Genomic DNA, 23,945 nt, shown 5'->3' on the forward strand with positions numbered 1-23,945 from the left:
TTCAATGTGGTACCGAGGGAGTGTTGCATTATTGGAGATGCTGGCTTTCAGATGAGACATTAAATCAAAGCCTCAGCTACCTGCTTGACTAGATGCAAGATTTTATGCCACTATTTTGAAGATGAGCAGGGCAGTTATCCCCAGTGTGCTAGTCATTAATTATCTTTCAATCAACATCTAATCACAATATCCAGCATCTCTGGTGCCCTAACGGCTTTGTTGTACTATCCTTCGTACATTTATCACTCTTTGAAATGAAGAGTGCATTGATTTTTAATTAAAAGCCTCTGACATCCATTGTCATAGAATCATAGAATCCAAACGGTGCAGAAAAGACCAATTGGCCCATTGAGCCTGCGCCAACTTTCTGACAGAACATCCCACCCAGGCCCTCTCCCCTGCCCTATCCCTGTAACCCCATACACTTACCATGGCTAATCCATGAAATTTTGGGACACTAAGGGGAAATTTAGTATGTTCAAACCACTTAACCTGTACATCTCTGGACAATGGGAGGGAACCAAAGCAGTTAAAGGAAACCCACACAAACAAGGGGAATCGTGTAAACTCGACACAATCACCTGAAACTGGAGTTGAACCCGGGTTGCTGGAGCTGTGAGCCTGCAGTGCTAACCACTGTGCCATGATGCTACCCCTATCATACCCCTTTTTCCATTTACTTTTGATTTGTATATAGATATAGTGCTACATTTCTCCACAATTGATACCATCTATGCCTGAGGTTTATTGTTTATCCATTCCATGGATGTTGCTAGCAAGGTCAAGCCTGTCTAAATGTCATGTCAGACAGGTTGGGGATATGTTAGAAGTGTCCAAATTGACCAGTCCCACTCAGTATTTTGCAGTGGATTGTCATCGGGTACAGACTGTTTCCCCCAGGATTGATTGAAACGCTCATTGGGAACCTCAGCTTTTATTCTTTCACCTCAATGCCCTGCCTGCTGCGGTTGTAAATGCGCCTAGTTTGGGGGCGTTTAAGAGATCCGTGGATAGGTTTATGGACGAAAAGGGATTGGTTTAGGTTTGTGGGTCATTGTTTTGTAACTGGCCGGCGCAACATCATGGGCCAAAGGGCCTGTTCTGCGCTGTAATGTTCTATGTTCTATGTTCAATAGCACAGTGACACATTCCTTCACTGACAATGCCTTAAACCACATTATTCTTGCCATATCATGGCTGGATTTTCTAAACTCCTACCCCTGCCATCCTCCCCACATCTTCCTTTTATAAGCTGCACACCATCCATAATGCTGAGGCATGTGGCCTTACTTGCACTGAGGCCCATAAACCCATCCTTCTTATCTTCAAATTCTACTGACTTCCCCCCTCCCTACCTAACTCATTGAAATTCCTCCAGCCCTATGTCCCTTCTTGCAATCAATCATCCTCCAATCCGAGGTTATTTTTGTTCTACCATTCCTTCTATTCCAGTTGGGATAACTGCTCTTTTACCTTTCTTGACCATATCATCTCTGCCTTGTCTCCGACTCTCCTGCTTCCAAAAAAATCATCAACGCTACCTTATCTTTCTCCTTTCTCATTGCCTGGGTGCTCATTTGTTATTTAGCTAGCTTGTAAAGCACACTGAAATGTCTATTTGCATATAATAGAAAAAATAGCACAAACATAAATTGTTGCAAATATATCCAATCTTAGCTAAAGTCAGGAATTAAAAGAGAAAATGTGAGAAATGCACAATGCCATTCAGCGTTGGAAACAAAACCCAGCTTCATGGTACTAATGAAGAAGCAATATTAATCTTTCCCTTTCATACACTAAAATACATTGAATATAAGAACATAAGAAATAGGAGCAGGAGTGGGCCATCTAGCCCCTCGAGCCTGCCCCGCCATTCAATAAGATCATGGCTGATCTGATAGTGGTTCAGTTCCACTTACCCGCCTGCTCCCCATAACCCTTAATTCCCTTATTGGTTAAAAATCTATCTATCTGTGACTTAAACACAATTAAAAAGGTAGCCTCCACTGCTTCAATGGGCAGAGAATGCCAAAGATTCACTACCCTCTGGGAGAAGAAGTTCCTCCTCAACTCTGTTCTAAATTGACTCCCCCATTTTGAGGCTGTGCCCCCTGGTTCTTGTTTCCATTCAAAGTGGAAATAACCTCACTGCTTCTACCTTGTCTAGCCCCTTCATTATCTTATATGTCTCTATAAGATCTCCCCTCAACCTTCTAAACTCCAATGAGTACAGGCCCAATCTCCTCAATCTCTCCTCATAAGCTAAACCCCTCATCTCCGGAATCAACCTGGTGAACCTTCTTTGTAACCACTCCAAAGCTAATATATCCTTTCTTAAATAAGGGGATCAAAATTGTATACGGTATTCTAGGTGCAGCGTCACCAGTACCTTGTACAGTTGCAGCAAGACCTCCCTGCTTTTATACTCCATCCCTTTCGCTATAAAGGCCAACATTCCATTCGCCTTCTTGATCACCTGCTGCACCTGCAGACTGAGTTTTTGTGATTCATGCACAAGGACTCCCAGGTCCCTCTGCACAGTAGCATGTTGTAATTTTTCACTGTTTAAAAAATAGCTATTGCTATTAGCTAAATAATAAACATTGCATGTTTACTTCATATCTATCAGGTATAGTTTTATTTCCATATCTATCAGGTATAGTTTTATTTCCTCTCATCCTCTACAATCTCATTCTTCATTTCACTTTACAGCTCAGATCGAAAAATGGGAAATGTTCAAGCCATAAATGAACGAGCTCTCCACACTGTACACTCAGTGTGAGATCAGCCTCTTCTGTAGTTCCCCTCTAATAAGCATGTAGCATCACCACAGTGTATTGCCATCAACTATTTTTCATGCAGCTACACAAGATGCATTTCAAAATACATTAAGAACTGAATTGCTCACAGCAGAATTAAGCTTTAGTTGTTTTTTTTTTAATATGATGTACATATTTAAGGAGCATTGGAGCTGTGCCCAATCAGTCAAATAGCTTGGATTTGACTCTTCCAATGATTTTTTTTTCTGGATTAAATTTTTTGAGATCATGAATGTGCTATGGTCATTTAAAGAGATTTGAAAATTGATAATCTTCTACCTCATTCCTGGATATTTAGCCATTTTGTAATGCTGCCAATTTCTATCTCAAGGTCACTGTTGCTATTCTGATTGGGCAGCCAAGTTTTCGCATCACGCCACCATTGCCATTTGTCAACCAGTTACTGCTATTGTGACAAATCAATGCCAGACTTCTCCAAACCCATCAACACTTGGATTGAGATTACTATTCTTTCAAATATCTCCATGCTTGCAAGATGTACCCTATAAAATATTTGTGTTCGTGGGGAAATGACTTTATTTTGCATTTCAATAAAACATAGTAATTAATGAATAGAAATCATTGAATAGAATTCATTGAAATGAATAAAAACATTGAATGGAACTCAAAATAATCAAATCGAAATAAATTCTAATCAAACAGCAAGGAACTTGTGAAATGTAAAAAAAAGAAATTCAGCTCAGCTGCCTTGCTCGTAATTTCTTGGAACAGAATCATAGAATCTCTACAGAGCAGGAAGAAGCCATTTGGTGCGTCAAAACTGCACTGACAACAATCCTACCCCCTGTAACCCCATGCATTTATGCTCCTAATCCCCTTTGGCACTAAAGGACAATTTAGCATGGCAAATCAACCTCACCTGCACATCTTTGGAGTGCGGGAGGAAACCGGAGCACCCAGAGGAAACTCATGCAGACACAGGGAGAACGTGCAAACTCCGCACAGACAGTGACCCGAGGCTGAAATGGAACCCAGGTCCCTGGGGCTATAATGCAGCCGTGTTAACTACTAATGATGAACTAACCACATTTAGACTCGTGTTCGGGGAATATCTGATTCTTTTCCTCTCCTCTCCTGCCCTGGTGCCAAATAAATCTTATTAAATTATCTTTTAAATGTTCTGTCTGTGTCTGGTTTAGTGATCTGGCCGTAAAGCTGTCGCATATTCACAGTTAAAGTGGTTAGAGTTCTGAGGGGTCCTATTTTAAATGTGAACACTAACTTCCCTTTGCAGATACTGACTGATCTGCTGTGCTTATCTGTAACTTCCTACTCCTAACAATGTTGCGGTGCGAACACTCGCACAGAAATGAGATTATTCTCAGCAATATTTCACTGACGTAAAAGCTCTTATTTTCAATTCAGCAACAAATGGGTGAAATTGAAGCACGTGGATAGAGGATGTGAGGCTTGTGAACCAGGCCTTTCTCAGGTTAGAGGCTTTGAAAGTCAGAAGCAGCAAGGTCAAAGATGTTTCAAAAGGGAAGTAAAATCTTTCTTCACTGCTCCTCTGGGATTATCAGTGGTGAAGGTTATCTGACTGCTGTTTTTGGATATGATCCAGAAGGCTCCAGAGCCGGTGGCTATTACCACTGCAATCGTCCACCCGGTCTGCAACAATTGCTGAATTTTTATCAATTCTGGTTTAAAAAGTCAATTGCACTGTACCACCTGAAATTGATGCATCGTCTTGAAGCTTCTGGCAGCAAAATTAACCTTCCTGAAAGGTGCTCCTGTCCTGTCCTGGACAATCGCTGTCCACTTTAAACTGCACATGATTTCCTTTCCTTTCTGCTAAAACCAAGTGTGGTGTGAAACAAGCTGCTGGTTCAACATCAGATTCATTTTATGCCTCTCATTATCGTTTACAAGGGGAGACTAAAGCAATTTTCAAATCGATAGAAACTTTGTTATTGGCTCAGTTATGGATTATGGCAAAAGATTAATTTTACATAGGGCGGCACGGATGCACAGTGCTTCCTCACTGCGCCAGGGATCCAGGTTCAATTCTGGCCTCGGGTCATTGTCTGTGCAAAGTCTGCACATTCTCCCTGTGTCTGTGTGGGTTTTCTCTGGGTGCTCCAGTTTCCTCCCGCAGTCTGAAAGATGTGCTGGTTAGATGCATTGACCATGTAAATTCTCTCTCAACGAAATGCAGAGGCATTTAGGTGTCCTAGTGCATGAATCACAAAAGGCTATTGTATACAGGTATGGAAAATAATTAGGAAAGTTAAAAGAATGCTTTTATATTGTAAGGGGAATTGATTACAAAAGTAGAGAAGTTACGCTTCAGTTTTATAGAACATTGGTGCAACCACATGTGGAGTATTGTGTACAGTATTGATCTCTTTATTTAAGGAAATATGTAAGTGTGTTAGAAGAATTCAGAGAAGATTTACTAGACTAATATCAAGAATGGATGGATTGTCTTTTAAGGAAAGGTTGGAGATTTTAGGTCTGTATCCAATAGAGTTTAGAAGAGCAATAGTTACTTGATTGAAGCCTTTTAGATCTTTAGGGGTATTACCAGGGTGGATACAGAGCAGATGTCTCCTCTTAGCAGAGAATTTACAATGAGGGGTTGAAAATTATAAATATGGAATTGCTCATTTAAAACAGCAATGAGGAAAATTTTCTTCTCTCAGAGGGTCATGAGTTCTTGGAACTCTTTTACTTAAAAGGTGGTGGAAGTAATCTTTGAATATTAATCTTTGAAAGGCAGAGCTGGATAGATTTTTGATGAACAAGGAGGTGAAAGGTTATCGGTAAGCAGGAACGTGGGATTAATGTTGTAACAGATTAGCCATGATCTTATTAAATAGCAGCGGATCAAGCTCAAGGGGTTGAGTGGCAACTCAGGCTCTTAATTCGTATGTTTGTGTGTGGGGGTTTGCTACTGAACCAATTTATTACTGGATGCTAAACTCCCAATTGCCTGTGCTTTGTATATCAGTGCCAGACCTCTCCTTGTGGGTTTCATGCTCCACGTGAGTGTGACTCATACTTACATGGTAGCAGAAAGTAAATTCCCTATGATATATTTTCAAATTATCCAAAATGAAAACAATGCACAGCAAAACAGATTGTGCACTGAAGAGTTCACCAGCCATGGTGTTGCGCAGATTTATTATAAATCACAACCAAGGAATGGTTGATTACCTTGGCTCTGCCAAGCAACAAGGCAGATACACAGCTTCTGTTTCTTTTGACCCCTGAGGGAAGGGTTCTTTTACAGTTGTGAGAAAGGTTGGCCAAGGCAAAAAAAAACAAAAGTTGCAGCTGCAAAACCATATTGTTCTGGATTGTTTGAAATATAATGAAAATGGTGGTCTTTGAAGCACTGGAGATTGTACTCTGTCAGAAAGATGGATGAAGGCAGAGAATTCCACCGTTTTCTTATTTGTATGTGAATGAATTATGAATGTGTTTCATGATACGAAACCCTGACAGTAAGATAGTGTTTTGTAGCATCCTCAGACAGTTACATATTGATGTGAGGATGGCAGGCACAGGAGGTAGTGGCTTGTGATGTTCTGGAAAACATTTACATTAGGAAAATATAAAATAGGCAACATCTAATGAATAGAGAGTGATAGTGCAATGATGTTTCCCATATTTGATGTTTCTGAAAGAGTTTGCTGCATGCATCCAGCATAGTAATCCTGAAGGAAGATGCTTCATTCCAGAAAGCGACTGAAAATATTCCATCTTAGAACAGATGCAAGTTTTACTAAGAGACAAAATCTTTTTGGTAAAATAATTGTGAATCCTTGTTGTCATTAAGGCACAGATCAGCCATCAAATTCCAGGGAAGAAGAGGTACAATACTCTTGAAGAGGAATTTTTACCCCCAGTGAGATTTTTTTCATACCATGACTTTCCAAACTCTCCTTGCTTTGATAAAGATAGTACAGGGTGATCAAAGGCTGAAGCTTCATCCACGCTAAGGTCCAATTGTTTAATGTACATTTGTATGTTTTCTCTGTAATATTGCTCTTTTTGCACTGTAGGGATTCAATTCTATTCTATAATGACCATGTAACTACATGCATCACTCTATGGGTAATGACATTCTCCAATTCCATTTTAACCCTTGCTCTCCAAGTACCTTACATTAAACCACACACACAACACAATCTTATATCTTTCCAGTTTCTCACAATCTTGGTATTTCACATGTGAAGGTACTTAGGTTGTGTGATATGGTTTCATCACTTTCCAGCATTTCAATTCAGCATCTTTTCTCATCAGCCATTTGATCAGATTGGTTCTTGCTGCTTTTCCATTCACATCATCATTTTAGCAATCTTGTTCTGGGATGTAATTGTCGTTCTTTTCTCTGAATTGCTGATTCTGCTGTCAATTTCAATGTTTTTACTTTTTCAGTTAATTTGTCATTGCCAAGCTTCCCTTTTTCAAGCTCTTATTCTCCCAATTCAGTTCTTCGCTGGATTTGTTCTTGTTTTCTAGTTGTTTTTTTTCTGGAGTTTAGCTTAATCCACATTATCTGATTAATTTCTTCTTCTTAACATCATTTTGTAAACTTGTGCAACTTTATTTTAAGTTTGTTGTCAGGGTGGTACGGTGGCACAGTGGTTAGCACTGCTGCCCCTCAGCATCGGGGACCCGGGTTCGATTCCATCCTCAGGTTACTGTGTGGAGTTTGTGCATTCTCCACGTGTCCGAATGGGCTTCCATCAGGTGCTCCGGTCTCCCCCCACAATCCAAAGGTGTGCGGGTTAGATGGATTGGCCACGCTAGGGGATCAGTGGGGTAAATATGTGGGGTTACCAGAGATAGGCCCTGGGTGGAATTGTGGTCAGTGCAGTCGCGATGGGCTCAATGATCTCCTTCTGCACTATTGGGATTCTATGATTTCATCTTAGTTTTAATGTCCTGTTGCTTAGGTGATCCCTCCTTATATTCTGGAGTTCCGAGTTTCTTTTCAAGTCTTTATTTTCAGTGTTTCTTCCAAAGAGAATCCGCCGTAGGGGCGGCACAGTGGTACAAAGGACAGCACGGTGGCACAAGGGTGGCGTGACGGAACAGTGGTTAGCACGCTGCCTGACAGCACCGGGGATGTGTGTTCAATTCCGGCCTTGGGTCACTGTTAATATTGAGGTTGTTCCTTCCTGGGGGTTGCTACTTTAAATGCTTTACCTCTTTAAGGGTATAACTGTGTTATGGGTATAACTGTGTCAAGGGTATAACTGTGTTATGGGTATAACTGTGTTACGGGTATAACTGTGTTACGGGTATAACTGTGTTACGGGTATAACTGTGTTATGGGTATAACTGTGTTACGGGTATAACTGTGTTACGGGTATAACTGTGTTATGGGTATAACTGTGTTACGGGTATAACTGTGTTACGGGTATAACTGTGTTACGGGTATAACTGTGTTATGGGTATAACTGTGTTACGGGTATAACTGTGTTATGGGTATAACTGTGTTACGGGTATAACTGTGTTAAGGGTGTAGCTGTGTCAAGGGTATAACTGTGTTACGGGTATAACTGTGTTAAGATCTCCACTTCTTTTTCACTGCTCTCAGCAGCGGTTAGCTTCCTCCCTCTGTTTTCCCCACACTTCTAGCGTTTTGGCATGAAACTGGCTGCTTTTTACTTTGACTTTTAAAACTTCCACTTTTACTAAAGGAAAGTTCTTTCAGTGATGTCTGGTGAATGTTTCATTTTTTCTGGCCATTTGGAGAGTATGTTTTTCAGTTCATGTTATTTTTGTTTGATGCGTTGGCTTTTGTCTATTTCTCTCATACCCGAGGTCCAATGGGGTCATTGTTCTAAACCTTGTTAACTTGTCTTTTATTTAAAAAGGTTGAGAATTTCTCTCCTTTTCATTGAAGATCATTAATGCAGTATTCGCTGCCGCAGAACCTGCTGTGATCCTGCACATGGGAGCTTGTTTGGTTCAGCTTGGAGATTTTTCCCTTGTTTCGGGAGACCTCACTGCATGTTCACCTGGGGCATCGAGCAATACTTTCTGTGTGTTTCTTTTTAAAAACTTTGCAGCAATTTCATTTTTTTACTTCAGTCCTTTTTTTCAAAAACAAAACTTACATCCACATCTCTTGCTTCACAGGGTTATTTCCTCTTTTTTATCTCTACATGTTTCTTTCTAAAGCTCTGACTCTGCCAGCGAGCTCAGGTCCCTCAGCCTTTCTAATGCACTCAGCCTCCTGGACCACCTCCTCGTTGACAATGTGAGTGGAGGTATTTTTCTGCATTTCCCACACCCTTTTTTGTGGATTCTGACCCAGAGATCTTGCCGTGTTTTCTTTTTTCATAGAATCATAGAATCCTACAGTGTAGAAAGAGACCATTCAGCCCATCGAGTCTACACTGACCACAATCCCACCAAGGCTCGATCTCCATTTACTCTAGCTAGTCCCCCTGATACTAGGGGGCAATTTAGCATCACCAATTAACCTAACCTGCACATCTTTGGACTGTGGGAGGAAACCAAAGCACCCAGAGGAATCCCATGCAGACACAGGAGAATGTGTAAACACCACACAGACAGTGGCCCAAGCCAGGAATCGAACCCGGGTCCCTGGTACTGTGAGGAAGCAGTGCTAACCACTGTGCCGTTTCAAGGTTCATCATTAGATTTTTAATTGAATTCAAATTTCACCATTGACTGTGGTGAGATTTGAACCTGGGTACCCAGGGTCCAGTGATAGTTCCATTGTGCCATTGCCTCCCCTATTGATCCAATTGTTATTCTTTATCTCAGGACACAGAAACAACAGAATCCACTGCTCACTGATCATATAAGTATCCATCTTCTCTCATTCTATATTACTCGATGTATGGCAAAATCACAATATCTCAAATAGTGTGGCACAGTGGTTAGCATTGCTGCCTCACAGCGCCAGAGACCCAGGTTCACTTCTAGCCTCGGGTTACTGTCTGTGTGGAGTTTACACATTCTCTTTGTGTCTGCCTGAGTTTCCTCCGGGTGCTTCGGTTTCCTCCCACAGCCAAATATGTGCAGGTTAGCTTGATTGGGTAAAATAAATTGCCCCTTAATATCAGGAGGAGTAGAAGGGTAAATATGTGGGGTTATTGGGATAGGACAGGACCTAGGCTCAATGGGCCAAATTGCCTTCTTCTGCATGGTAGATTTTATGATAATTCTATGGCTCTATTTGTTCAAAGAGAGGCATTCTGGTCAGTATTTTTCTTGGATTTCCATTAGACCGGGATACGTACGGATGTCGGACTAGAGGCTGCGTCAGGATAATTTATCCTCATTGCCAAATGTAATGATGCACTTCCACAGACTTCATTAATGAATAAAAAGGTAGTTATTAATGAGAATTGTTCAACAGCCTCATAGCAAGAATCTTCTCTCCTTCTGTATTACTCAAGGTGCATCCCTAAGCACCCTGCTCGACCAGGTGGGGAAGAGAAGGGATGTCCTGGATCCAGCTGTTGGAAGGAAGCGGCCAAGCATGGAGATCTTGTGTCTTCCTGTGTCTGGGTGAATTTCCTCCGGGTGCTCCAGTTTCCTCCCACCGTCTAAAGATGTACGGGCAAGGAAGGTTGGCCATGCTAAATTGAGCCTTAGTGTCAGGGGGATTAGTAGGGTAAATGCGTGGGGTTCCAGGGATGGGGCCTGGGTTGGATTGTTGTCAGTGCAGGCCTGACGGGCTGAATGGTTTCCTTCTGCACTATAGGGATTCTATGATCAACCCTGCAGGGGAGCAGGTTGCCAGCAGAGCCTTCAGCACAGATGAACCCTCCGATACAGGAAGAAAATCCCTGGGGGGATTCTATGATATTATGACCTTATCTGTGCCACCAGGATAAGTGAACTGTTAGCTGCTAACTCCAACTACAATGAATGGCACAGGGGAAGACATCCTTCACAAGCCCACTGCAATCCATCCACTCTATCAGTAGAGAAGCCAGCGTTCCTCCATCTTCCTTCCACATAGAGGGCTCACTCTGTCTGCAAGGGGATGGTGGGGGGAGAAAAGAGGGGAAGGGTTACAGGCATCGAGGGCATCAGCAAGCTCCACAAATGACATGCCTCTCTGAGCCTTATCCTTGAATGTAGATGGGCTCAGTGGTCTGGAAGGTGGAGGCCCAGAACTGTTCTGGACGTTCTGTAATACATCAATCACATGAGACCTAATCCAGTGGATTATCTGACAGAGTGGAAGCAAGAGAAAGAATCATGAAATTGCTATGTGCAAATGGAAATGTAACACAATTCCTCTCTGTGACTAGATCCCCTGACAGAATTCAAGGAGCAGGCAGCCCAGCTGGCACGGGTGAAGTGGGACATGGTCATAGGAAATGGGAGACTAGATTTGAGCCTCTAGTCAATACAGATCCACACATATCACAGAAACATCAGGGTTAAGGATGCCTCCATGTTGTAGGCAGCTCACGCTATCACTCGTTCTCCTCTCTCTCACTTGCCAACAGAAAGAAGGGAAAGGCTGAGCCCTATTCCAGAGTGCTTGTGGGCCTGCTGGGAAGGAGGTGTTTGCGAAGGTCTGATGTCAGGCCTCTGGAATTGGCATGCCAGCTGATGGTGCAGAGTCAACAAGAGGCAGAGGCATTGGCAGCCCTCAGCAGGGTGGAGGGGGTCATCCACCTGTTGGCTGATGAAGTGATGCCAACATTTACATGCACCCAGGTCACCATGGGGAGGGCGGCGATCACCATAGAGATCCTTGTGCAGTACACGCTGCTGCTAATGCGCACGAACCTTCAATCAACCTTGGCAGCCATGTTGGAGCCACTGTATCGGTTACAGGAGAAGAATGGGGCACCTTGATTCCATTTCAGTTTTCTCTGGGCAACTTAAGGAGGCATCGGCAATTGGATATCCCTGGGATATCCGCTCAGGGCTCTCAGATGTTATCTGGTCTTTCTGAATCCCCTTTGGCTGTAACTCTTTCACCCTTGAGCACTGTCACCGCAGGGGGAGTAGCTGGCCTGCCGCAGGGCAGCCAAAGTTAGCAGGGGCCTCCCAAGCCTCAGATTTCCGGCTGACGAAGGCCATCCAAGGCAACAGCGCAAACTGGCCAGCAAGCTGCCTCCACCCCAGCTGTGAATATTGAAGGAACATTTCAAAGAAGTGACAGGGACACAAAAAGTAAGAAATCCTGATGTCACCACTGGTAATACAGGCGCACGATTGGATGTCACCAATATCAAACTTTTATAAATATATTCACTTTAATAATGTCTCAGGTGTTATTATAACCATAATCCTCAAGGTCCCACTCCCACTCCATCCACCTGCCCACCCTTCATCTTCCTGGTGACACCCCATTCCCCAGAATCATACATACGGAGGGAAGCGAGGATATTTGTCGGGGTCCTTGTGAGTCGCGTGCAATCACCCTCCCGTACACCCTGAACCTTTGGCCTTCAAATCATCTCCCTCTGGTTCCAGCTTTCCTCAGCACCCCCAGCCTCCCCTGGCTCTGAACCCACACAGTCGTTCTTTATTTCCCTCCTAACCTTCTTTTGCCCGCTGCCTCAACAGAACCTGAACCAAGTAGGTTGTGGGTCACTATCTGTGTGGAATCTGCACGTTCTGCCCAGGTCTGCGTGGCTTTCTTCCGGGCGCTCCAGCTTCCTTCCACAGTCCGAAGGAGCATTGGCCATTTGAAATTCTCCCTCAGTATACCAGACGCCAAAGCATGGCAATTAGGGGGATTTTCGAAGTAACTTCATTGCGGTGTTAATGTAAGCCTACTTGTGACTAATAAATAAACTTCACTTTCATGCCCCTAATCTAGGTTCGATCCTAAATAACATTTTAACCAACATAATCCACACATTGCCAAGGTGCACACTATTTAACGCAACACAATTAAATGAACCTGTGACTCAAACATTCACGGTCAGATTAGAACTTCTTGTGACTAATATACAATCTCAGACCATCATTCCAATCATCTTCAACTCCGGAATTATCTGGGTTAAGTGCCACTTGCTGTCCTGCTTTGGGATGTTCATCATTTAATGATATTTAGAGCCACATCAGAAACACCTGTTAACTGATGTATTCCTGGGGATTAATTTATTGCTCCTCCAATCCAGCCATCTGCTGTGATATCCAGATCTGCTAAAAGTGTTGTGATCCTTATTCCTTCTATCTGTAACCCATCTATTGCACTGACACCTGCGTTCCACAACTGAACAATATTAAAAGGCCGTAATCATTCAGTGCTATACCTTTTGCAACACCATGAAATGTTACATTTGTGCCATCAAGGCTGCAGAAAATGATTGCTTCCCCAGGAATGTTATTTCAAAGCAGCAGATTTTCGATCCAGAAGGATGCCTTTTTTCTGATTATTAAACACCAGTTAACTCCAGGAGTTTATCCATACTTGGCACCTTAGCACAATTCAGCATTTTTAAGGACTCTCCAAATTGAATCTTTAATCTTTCAAACAGTTTGTTCAAGTCCATGATATATTCCTCAATGGAATGGTTGTCCGTCTTTCGACAGACAAAGCTTTGTAGGCATCTAATATATCATCTTTTTTGTAAATCTCATCCTCGGATCTTAATAGAAGATCCAAACTTCCATCAGTACCAACTGAGGGGCATCCAACTCAAATTACTTTGCTTCTGATTTTACTCTTATTAGGAAATGACAACGCCAAGGTTATCCCTTGTTCTCTCTTCGGTAAGGGTGTAACCAGTGTCCACATATCCACTTCATTTTTCTACTAGTTGTAAGGTTTGGATTTGTAGAGCATCTGTGGATAATCATAGCCAAATAAGTTACATTTGTTTTTAGCCATTTTGTTCCACAAAATTTACTCAGATTAGAATCTTCTCTCTGCGAAGGAAATGTTCTTAATATCTAATTGTCAAACTTAGGCAAACGTTCTCTACTTCCATGTTAAACCTCTGAGAACTAAATGGTGAAATAGGAAACAAGAAGCCAATCTTTTATTGAAAAGTAAACTTATTTACAGAATTAAACACTACAAATGCCTGATTCCTCCCGAAACAACCCCAGTGTCCCAGAGATCTCCCTTTATCCTATTTTGCAAACACAATAAAAAAAATCAACTAATTATCAACTCCTTTGAAAGGAAGATTGTAGTTGTCCTGCAACATAAAACAAAAACATAAAGGGCAAACTATCAAATGCTAAAGAGTTGTAAAGGATAGGTAGAGACGATGATGCTCTCCAGCCCCTGAGGCACCCACTGGCTATGGAAGGCCTGAAACCATACCAGTGAACAGAACATGCTCCCTTTTCAGGGCATCCAGGCATTAAGAGAACTACGGAAGTGAAGCAGGCAGTTGGGATGAATAACCATCCCCTCACCTGCCTACTGCCTGTAAAGATACATCAGCCAGGAGGTTTCTCTTTACATATTTTTGAATAAATTAAATCATTACATTAACAAATTGACAGCCCCTTAAGAACATAAGAAATAGGAGCAGGAGTCGGCCATCTCGCCCCTCGAGCCTGCCCCGCCATTCAATAAGATCATGGCTGATCTTAAGTGGATCAGTTCCACATTCCCACTTTCTCCCCTGAATTCCCTTGTCTATCAGAAACCTATCTACCCGTGTCTTAAATATATTCAGCGAGGCAGCCTCCACCACTTCAACGGGCAGAGAATTCCAGAGATTCACCACCCTTTGAGTGAAGAAGTTCCTCCTCAACTTTGTTGTGACTCGAGGCTGGAATTGAACCCAGGTCCCTGGCATTGTGAGACAGCAGTGTTCACCACTGTGCCACCGTGCTGCCCCAAAAGTGGACATTTTCACACTTTCTCAGTACAGGCTCAAGAAGGCCTTTTTCCAGTTTCCTGAAATAACTTTCCAAGAGCAATTTACTCTAATTTGTTTGTTCATTTGTAGGAACAAATTCTGGTGAGCAGGCCTCCAGTGTGTTACAACTGATCCCCAGGCCATGTTTCCCAATGTGCTAACCTCCAGGTGGGATATTCCCACATTGCTACGTTCCCCAGGGTCACGGAGGGGGAGGGGGAATGAAATGGTCCTTTTCTTTATTCAACCCCTTCAGTTGGTTGCAATAAGATTAATTTGAAAAGGATTCTTTCCCTTGTGGATATCTTTTCCTAGTCCAATATATTTATGTTTCAACAGGGACTATTTAATCAGGCTTTCTTGAATTAAACAGTCAGTGTTTTAGTCCCGAAATGTGAGAAAGATGATAAAACACACAGATAGTCATTCACACAGATTAGAAATGAGAATCGAGTCCAAAAGTAAGTAAATAAAAAATAACGAGTTTTTGACTTGTCCGTGAGGTGTCGATGATGGAACTTTGTGGCCTTTGTGATTTCAGTTGTGTTGAGTTCAGCGGGTAAATATTCAGTTTGGAGATTCCAGTGCCCTGTTGTTTTCCTTTTCATTTGTGACTTTGTTTTCTTAGTTGGAGTCATACGTAGCCCAAAGGAAGATGATTGAGGTTGTCAGAGGTCAGTCATATCAGTCCCAGGGCATAGCTGCAGGAGTTCCTCAGGATTGTTGGTGTGACCCAACCATCTTCAGCTGTTTCATCGATGACCTTCTCCCCATCGGAAGGTCAGAAGTGAAGACATTTGCAGGTTATTACATAACGTTCAGTACCGTTCGGAGCTCCTCAAATACAGAAACAGTCCGTGTTCACATGCAGCAGGACCTGGACAATATTCAGGCTTGGGTTGATAAGTGGAAAGTAACATTTGTGCCAGGTAACTGCCATCCAAAATGGTCACCATCTCCTCTTGACATCCATGGCATTGTCTTCATTAAATCTCCCACTATCAGCATTCTGGCAGTTATCACTGACCAGAAACTGATCAGGCATATACAGATATATATACACAAATGGATCAGAAGCTAGGAATTCAGTGGCAAGCAACTCATCTCGAGACTCTCATTTACCTGTCCACAATCTACAAGGCACAAGTCAGGCATATGATGGTATTTTGGTTAGCACTGCTGTCTCATAGCGCCGGGAACCCGGTCCGATTCCCAGCCTGGGTCACTGTCTGTGCAGAGTCTGCACATTCTCCCCATGTCTGCATGGGTTTCCTCCAGGTGCTCTGGTTTCCTCCCACAGCCCAAAAGATGTACTGGTTAGGTGTTTTGGCCATGCTAAATTCTCCCTCAGTGTACCCAGGAGTGTGGAACTGGGGGATTTTCACAGTAACTTCATTGCAATATTAATCTAAGCCTACTTGTGAAATTGATAAATAAACTTAAACTTACTCTCTGTTTGACTGGATGAGAGCAGTTCCAAAAACACTCAAAAAGCTCGATGACTTTCTGGACAAAGCAGTCCACTTGATCGTTATCTCCTCCACTTCCTCGTACATTCAAACTCTTCACCACAGACACACTGTGGTAGCATCCACAAGATGCACTGCAGCAATTCACTGACATCTTCCAAACAAACCCCCTCTAACACCGAGAAGGACAAGGACAGCAGATGAGTGGGAACGCTACCATTTTTCCATCAAAGGCACACACCATCCTGACTTACATCACCATTCCTTCTCTGTAACATGGCCAAAATCCTGCAATTCTCTCCCAACCAGCACTGTGAGTCTATCTGCATCAAAGGGACTGCAGAGGTTCCCAGCGGTAGCTCACCACCACAACCTTCTCAATGACATTTGGGGATAACAAAGACAGGTCCAGTCAGAAATGGCCACATCCTGTGAAAGAATAAATAAGCTTTTCAGGATTCTCCCAAATGATTGACCAGAAATGGAGAAATAATCAAAGACAATAAAAGTAATGAAAGCAATGCAACCTTCCACACGCAGCTTTCAATGTGATTGCTATGGAATGAGCAGATTCCCAAATTCTTATGGCTCACATTTAGTTCATTCTATGTTTTTATAGTTACCTTTTGCCATTAGCCTCCAGCTGAAGTGAATCACAGAGGTTTGAGCTTTTCTATTGAATATACAATGTGTCTAATGCCTGTTTGAAGTGCACACTATGGACATCTATACTGAGCTCTTCACAAAACCATAAGATTAAACTAATTCTATAAAGGGTCCAATTTATGAAAATATAAACTATGCCCAAATTTGGTTTTTAACTGAAGATGTCTGATGAGAATTGCACAGTTGCTGGATGAGATGCACGTACTGCTCTCTCTGTTCAATAGTAAAACACTCATTTTGCACTTGCATCAGCTAATTTTGAGGCTGGAGCTTTCGGTAAGTGCTTTGTTGCATTTTGAGTTGGAATGACAGGAATACGTCTGGTAATGTGGCCCCTTTAAGGGGTCGGTCCTTGAGGGCCATGTGATTGGGCCAGACCATATGGAAAGGAAGCACAGGGCCAATCAGGAGCAAGGGCATGCATTCTGGGTCAAGGAAGAGTTGGAACCAGGGAGGAGAAGGAAGTAGAAGTGTATCAAAGTTCTGTCAGACCCCTGATTGACAACAATATCTATATGTGTAGAATGAATCAGTTATTGCTTGAAGCCACAACAAGTCCCATTCAGATCTACCACAGTACAGTGGGAATCACTTTCCACATCCAATTATTTTGTTTTTCTCTGTTTTTACCAACAGTGATCAAACGGCATACATCATTACATATGAACATACATACATGCAAACATATGAACATTCAATCATTCGAACATACAAATTAGGAACATTCACATGCCACTCAGCCCCTTGATTCTGCTCCACCATTCAATAAGATCATTGTTGATCTGGTTGTAATTTCAAACCCATATTCCTGCCTACTGATAGTTTCTTAATTAATAAGGGGGTGAAAGGCTATCTAGCTCTGCTTTAAAAAATATTCAAAGACTCTTTTTCCGCGGCCTTTTAAGTCGAAAGTTCCAGAGATTCACAACTCTCTGAACGAAAGCAGACCTTCACAAATCTTTCTTAAACCAGTATCCTCAAGCTCTCGATTCTCTGACGATCCTCACATCCACTCTGTCAATACCCCTCAGGATCTTAAGGGTTTCGATCGAGTCTTCTAAACTCTAGTTGATACAAACCTATCCTCTCCAATCTCCAATCTTTCCCTGTAAGACTACCCATCCATTCCAAGAACGAGTCAAGTAAACCTTCTCTGAACTGCTTCTAATTCATTTACACCTTTCCTTAAATAAGAAAGCCAATATTTACACAATACTCCAGATCTGCTCTCAATGTTCTGTACACCTGAAGCATAGCCTCCCTACTTTTGTAATCAATTCCCCTCACAATAAACAATAACATTCTATTAGATTTCCTAATCACTTGCTGTACCTGTATACTAACGATTCAGATCTCTCTGATCTCAGAGCTCAGCAATCTCTCACCATTTTGAAATAAGCTTGTCCTACGAAAGCACATTTCACATTTGCCGACATTATACTCGTTTTGTATATTCTGCACTCCTCACTCAGCCATTTCACTTCTGTGTCCTTTTGTAGTCTCCTTACATCATTTTCACAATTTACTTTCCGACCTATCTTTGCTCATCAGCAAATGTAGTAACCACACCTTCCAGTCCCTTCACCCTTCATGCAAGTCATTGATATAGATTTTACAACACTGAAGCCCCAGCATTATTCCTTGTGGCACACCACTCATCACGTTCTGCCAACTAGAAAAATGCCAACTCTCTTGTTTCTCATTAATAAGTCAGTCCTCACTCCACACCAATATGTTACGCACACACCATGAGCTTTTATTTTCTGCAATCATCTTTGATGTGGAATTTTACCAATTGCCTTCTGGAAATCTGAGTTCAGTACATCCATCAGTTCCCCTTTATCCACAGCACATGTGAGTCCTTCTAAGAACTTCAATAAATTGCTGAAACATGATTTGTCCTCAATGAAACCTTGTTGACTCTGATTGTCTTCAGTTTTTCCAAGTACCCTGCCATAACAACACTAATGCTGGCTTCTATCGCTTTACCTCTGATCGATCTTAGGCTAACTGGCCTATAGTTTCCTACTTTCTGTCTCCCTACTTTTTTTTAATAAAGAACTTACATTTGCTATCTTCCAAACAACCTTCCCCAATCTAGGGAATTTTGGAAATTTAAAACGAGTGTAAGCATTCATCAATTCTTTCAATACCTTAGGGTGAAATCCATGTAGACCGGGGGCCTTTTCAGCCCACAGACCTAACAAACTTCTCAATATCACTTCCCTGATGAATATAGTTTTCCTGAATTCTCCCTCCCTTCTATTTCCTGATTTACGGATATGTCTGGAATTTTACTTGTGTGCTCTACAGTGAAGATAGATGCAAAAAGCCTGTTTAATTCATCGCCAATGCCCTACTTCCTGTTAAATTCCACAGACACACTTTCTAAAGGGCCAATGCTCATTTTATTAACTGTTGTTTAAGTGTCTATAGAACTATTACTGTCCACCTTTATAATTACTGGCTTTTTCTCATACCCGACATTCTCCTTCCTTATCAATCTTTTTTCATCCTTCAATGGTCTTTATATTCTTTCCAATCTTCTGAATGTGTCGACACCCCCCCAACGCCTCCCCCCCCGTGCCCCCCCCAACACACACACACACACACACACACACAGCCAACCCAACATGGCCATCATGCCTGGTCTCCATTTGTGGAGCCCAGTGGTGATCCTCAGTGGGTTTCTCTAACTCTGAAGGTCAGAGAATCCCAGGACCAGGGAGAATTCAGCCTCAGATAAACTAAGCACACTTAACTGCCGATTGAAATGCGATAATCTGGATCCTATCTTTGCTGGGTGTAATCAGATTACGTTCAGACTCAATGGCTAGGAGGATTTCACTGGGGTTTGGCATTAGCACTGAATGCACTAGAGCCCCCTCATCCGTGATTCTCCAGCCTGGCTCTGCTCCAACGCAATCCGCACCGGGTGCATTGCAAGTGGAAAATCGCAGCCATTGTCTTTAACTTTTTTCACGAACCACAGATGGTAGACCCTCCCTATGCATTTTTTCTCTTTCCTTAGAATTTGTTATTCAATCCTTGCAAGTTTATTCCTCCATAACCTGCCCTGGAAAACCCAAAACATTCTTAAACTTCAACTTACTGAGGCAACTTACCTGTGGTGTGGTCTGAATAGGCTGAAAAACATTGGGTGTCACAACTATGCAAACATCAGCAGATTCATATGTGCATTGATAATCCATAGTTACGTTATATCACACCTATAAAATCAATTCCAAAATCCAAATTGGCAAATTTGGCACGATTTAGAGGAGAGTCACCCTGTTTAATATTCTACATCTTAGGTGCCCAAATAATCAACGCTGCTGGGTGGAAAATTTCAGTAAGAATTCTCACAAAACCAGGTTAAAATCCAACAGGTTTATTTGGAGCGTTTGGACCTGTTGGATTTTAACCTGGTGTTGTGAGAACTACAGTGTTTCCCCCAGTCCAACGCCAGCATCTCCACATCATGGAAAATTTCACCCAGCGTATCTGGTGAACAGCCCCTACAGTACTTAATTCCATAACATTTTACAGCGTATTGTGAATGTTTAGTACGTGTTAACAGGGCTATTGAAATATTTGAAACCTGGCAATCAGGATACGATTGTATCTTACGTTCCCGTGCAATGCAAATATCTAATTTCAGGAAACCTCCAAACTGCTTCTAGCAAATCAATAGTGGCATATCAATATGTTTAGTTCTGAGGTAAAAGGATGCGACTATTCCTCCTGCGACTGCTTTCCATTTGTAAGTACTGTAACAAATAAAGATGAGTAATGCAATGCAAGTACTCGCTGTGTTCTGAGGCACACAGTTTTATTTAGGAGAGTTTGTTTCGAAGAGTAAGAGGCGACTTGACTGAAACATATGAGGTTCTGAAAGTTTTCAGAGTGAATTTAGGAGATGTGGACATCATTGGCTCGGCCAGCTGTTATATCCCATCCCGAGATGCCCTTGAACTGTCTCCTTGAGCCACAGGAGTTCCTGAGGTATAGGTACACAAACAGTCACAAGAGAGTTATTAATTGGATGGATGTGAAAATGATTGTTTCCTCTTGAGGGAGAATCTAGAAATATGGGCTACTGTTTAAAAATAAGGTCTTGCCCACTTAATACACAGATCAGCAATTTTTTCTATCAGAATGTGGTGAGACTTTGGAATTCTCTTCCTCAGAAGGGTGGTTGAGGCAGTTTTTGAACAAATCTAAGGCAGAAGTAGATAGATTCTTGATAATCAAAGGGATAGAAGGTTATGGGCTCGGCAGGAATGTTAATTTGAGGTTAAAATTTGATCAGTCGTGATTTTATTGAATGGCAGAACAGGCTTGATGGACTGATAGTAAAGTTGTATTTTAGGAAATGGTCACATGATGATGTGACCACCAATCTTAAAGCAAAATATTCTGGATTTCATACTTCAAGCTGTGTCATAAAGCATGTCAATCAGTGAAATCCTCCCCAGACGTCGTTCTTGGCTTATCGATAAGTAGAAATTGTACCATCAGATTATACTTTGTGATTAAGGCCTCTCAAGGACAGTTTTATTTCTGCTCCCTCATAGCACAGCTTCCCCTCTCTGCCACCTACAATCCGTGTGCTGGTTATGTTCCAGAACAACTGACAATGCAAAACTGTCCCCAAATCGGTGCAAGTTCTTTCTTTTGCTTGAGGCATAAAACTCCAAATTACTTTGGCGAATCACTACAGCGTTTCCACAAACTTTGTCTTCCTGGAAGTAAGTCAAATTCATCTCAGCTGCAGCATTTTGGGTGGCCCTTTCAGTGGGACTGGGTCCGTCATGCTTCCGAATGCTGTTGGTTCAGGAGTGTTAATGAGGATAATGCTTGCACACGTTGACCAAATTTGATATCTCAGCGTTGCGCTCAGATTCCCGATGTCATAATGATGCTCAATCATCATCTTCAGGCACACTCAAGGTGTTTGTCAGCATGCCCCACTCCACGTCTGAACATTACATTCAGGAACTGAATGTTTAATTTGACGTGTTAATAAAACAGAGCATCGTGTGCGTGAAGTCTGCGTAGGTCTCAGTAGCATCGCTCAAAACAGTACTAAGCAGTAATCCCCATTATCAAAGAGAAAACAAAGAACTAAAAATCACACAAACTTTCCCATTGGTTTTGATTGAAAAGTCTCTTAAAAAACTTTTCTGTCAACTGACAGAATTGTGTTCAAAATAAAGGCTTATTTTTGCCTCAGTGTTAATTGCTTTAAGTCAGCATGAATACTTGGCCTAATTGTATGGTTGGCAGATGGAATGATAAATACTACCTGTCAGAAACAATAACGGAAAAGGACATTCAAGGAGATGAGATGCTGGGGGATATATGATAAATTGAGAGAGGTAAACATTTCTCTTTTGTGATAATTAGCCGAGCAACATCATCATCAAACCGTTAACCTTTGACAACGATAGGTTTTACGGATAAGTGATTTCTGGTTTAGTGATTGAAAGCTGTTGCTTCATTTTATAATACTTTGCTGTTTGAAACATTTATAGCATTGAAAATTGGGAAAAAAAAGGAACGTAATCCAATTTTCAAATGATAGAAAAACCCAGATTTTGAAAGCTCTGAAGTAAACTTACACTCAAAGGATTAATAATCATCAGTGCCCTGCAGAGAAATGACTGAGAGTATCATCACATTTCGACTTGATTTTTCCATTATCAAATGTGTCCAAGTCATTATTTTGCAACAGAAGTGATAACGATTATAATTAACATTAGCAGTTAGTGCAATTACTTGGCAATATACTATCTAACGACCTTTATTGGCAAATAGAATTGTACGAGCCATTCTTTATAAGGAAATGCGTTGCTTTCTAAAACACAATGTTTCTCACTGCGATATAAATGACAGTTTTCACAAAGTAACTCTATGCATTTCATTTTAAATGCCGACTGATGTCTTGCCTCATTGAATGATTTTAATGTTAAAAACATGATCAGGGCTATGCAATAAAATCATGCCGTTATACAGCATTGACACAACACACACCCACAGCTCACAGTTTGATGTGTTAATAAACCAATGGGCTAAACGCATGAATTGTTTCTTTCTGAAGGGAATGTCGAGCTCATCACAAATCTTACAGAGTCAGGAAGAAATCAGGATTCACCATGCTGTCACCTAAATCATTCTCTTCCAGCATTTCCAAACTGGGACTTCTTTCTGCAGTGAGATCGTCCAGTCATTTTACCGGACCAGTCATTCTCCTTTCATGAGAGTGAGGTACGGTGGAACCAGGTGATCAACAAGGGAACTAGTAGAGTTGATGAGGGGGAGCCAGTGGATGTGATTCATTTGGTCTTTCAGAAGACTTTCAACAAAGTTCCCCGTAAGAGATTAACGTGTAAAATGAAAACATATGGGATTGGGGGTAGTGTATTGAGATGGATAGAAAACTAGTTAGCAGAATATAGGAATCAAAATAAATGTGTCTTTTTGAAAATGGCAGGTAATAATAAGTAGGGTACTGCAGGGATCAATGCTGGCACCCCAGCTATTCTCTATATATATTAATGATTCAGATCAGGGAACTAGCCTTAATCTGGTTTCCAGTGGGGGGGTACCATAAACGTAGACACGGGCCAAGGACAGAGGAGGAAAAACACATCGTTAAGATGGCGGCGTGGGCGCGTTGGGCCGAAGGGCCTGTTTCCCAGGCTGTGTTGTTCTTTGTTCTAACTGTAAGATCTCCAAATTTGCAGATTACACAAAGCTGGGTGGGAGGGTGAGCTGTGGGAAACAATCCACGTCACCGCTCCTGCCACCGGACCTAGTCCTGGATGGGAGAATTCCATTCAATGGGTTAGACCGTGACCCTTCAGTTATTGAAAATTTGGTTCCTTAGAATTGGTGGCCCAGATAGTCTCATTAAAATGCCTATTTTTTGTGGTAAATCTGTTTTCAGTGGTTTTACTAAAGTTGCACCAGGTCTGAATATAGCAAGAAATATTTTTGGTCTAGGATTTTGTTTTAACATTGCATTCTAAAATATTGCCTATTTGTGCTGATTCATGGCAGACTTAATGTTTAGTAATATGCAAATTACTAAATCACTAAAGAAACTTGAGGGAGGAAAACACTTCTCAAAAGTAGCACACTTTTAAACAGAATTAGTGGCTAGCTAGACAATTTCA

Source organism: Carcharhinus amblyrhynchos, chromosome 8 (genome assembly GCF_965287045.1).
Source record: "Carcharhinus amblyrhynchos chromosome 8, sCarAmb.v2.hapA, whole genome shotgun sequence".
In the NCBI taxonomy this organism is placed as follows: domain Eukaryota; kingdom Metazoa; phylum Chordata; class Chondrichthyes; order Carcharhiniformes; family Carcharhinidae; genus Carcharhinus; species Carcharhinus amblyrhynchos.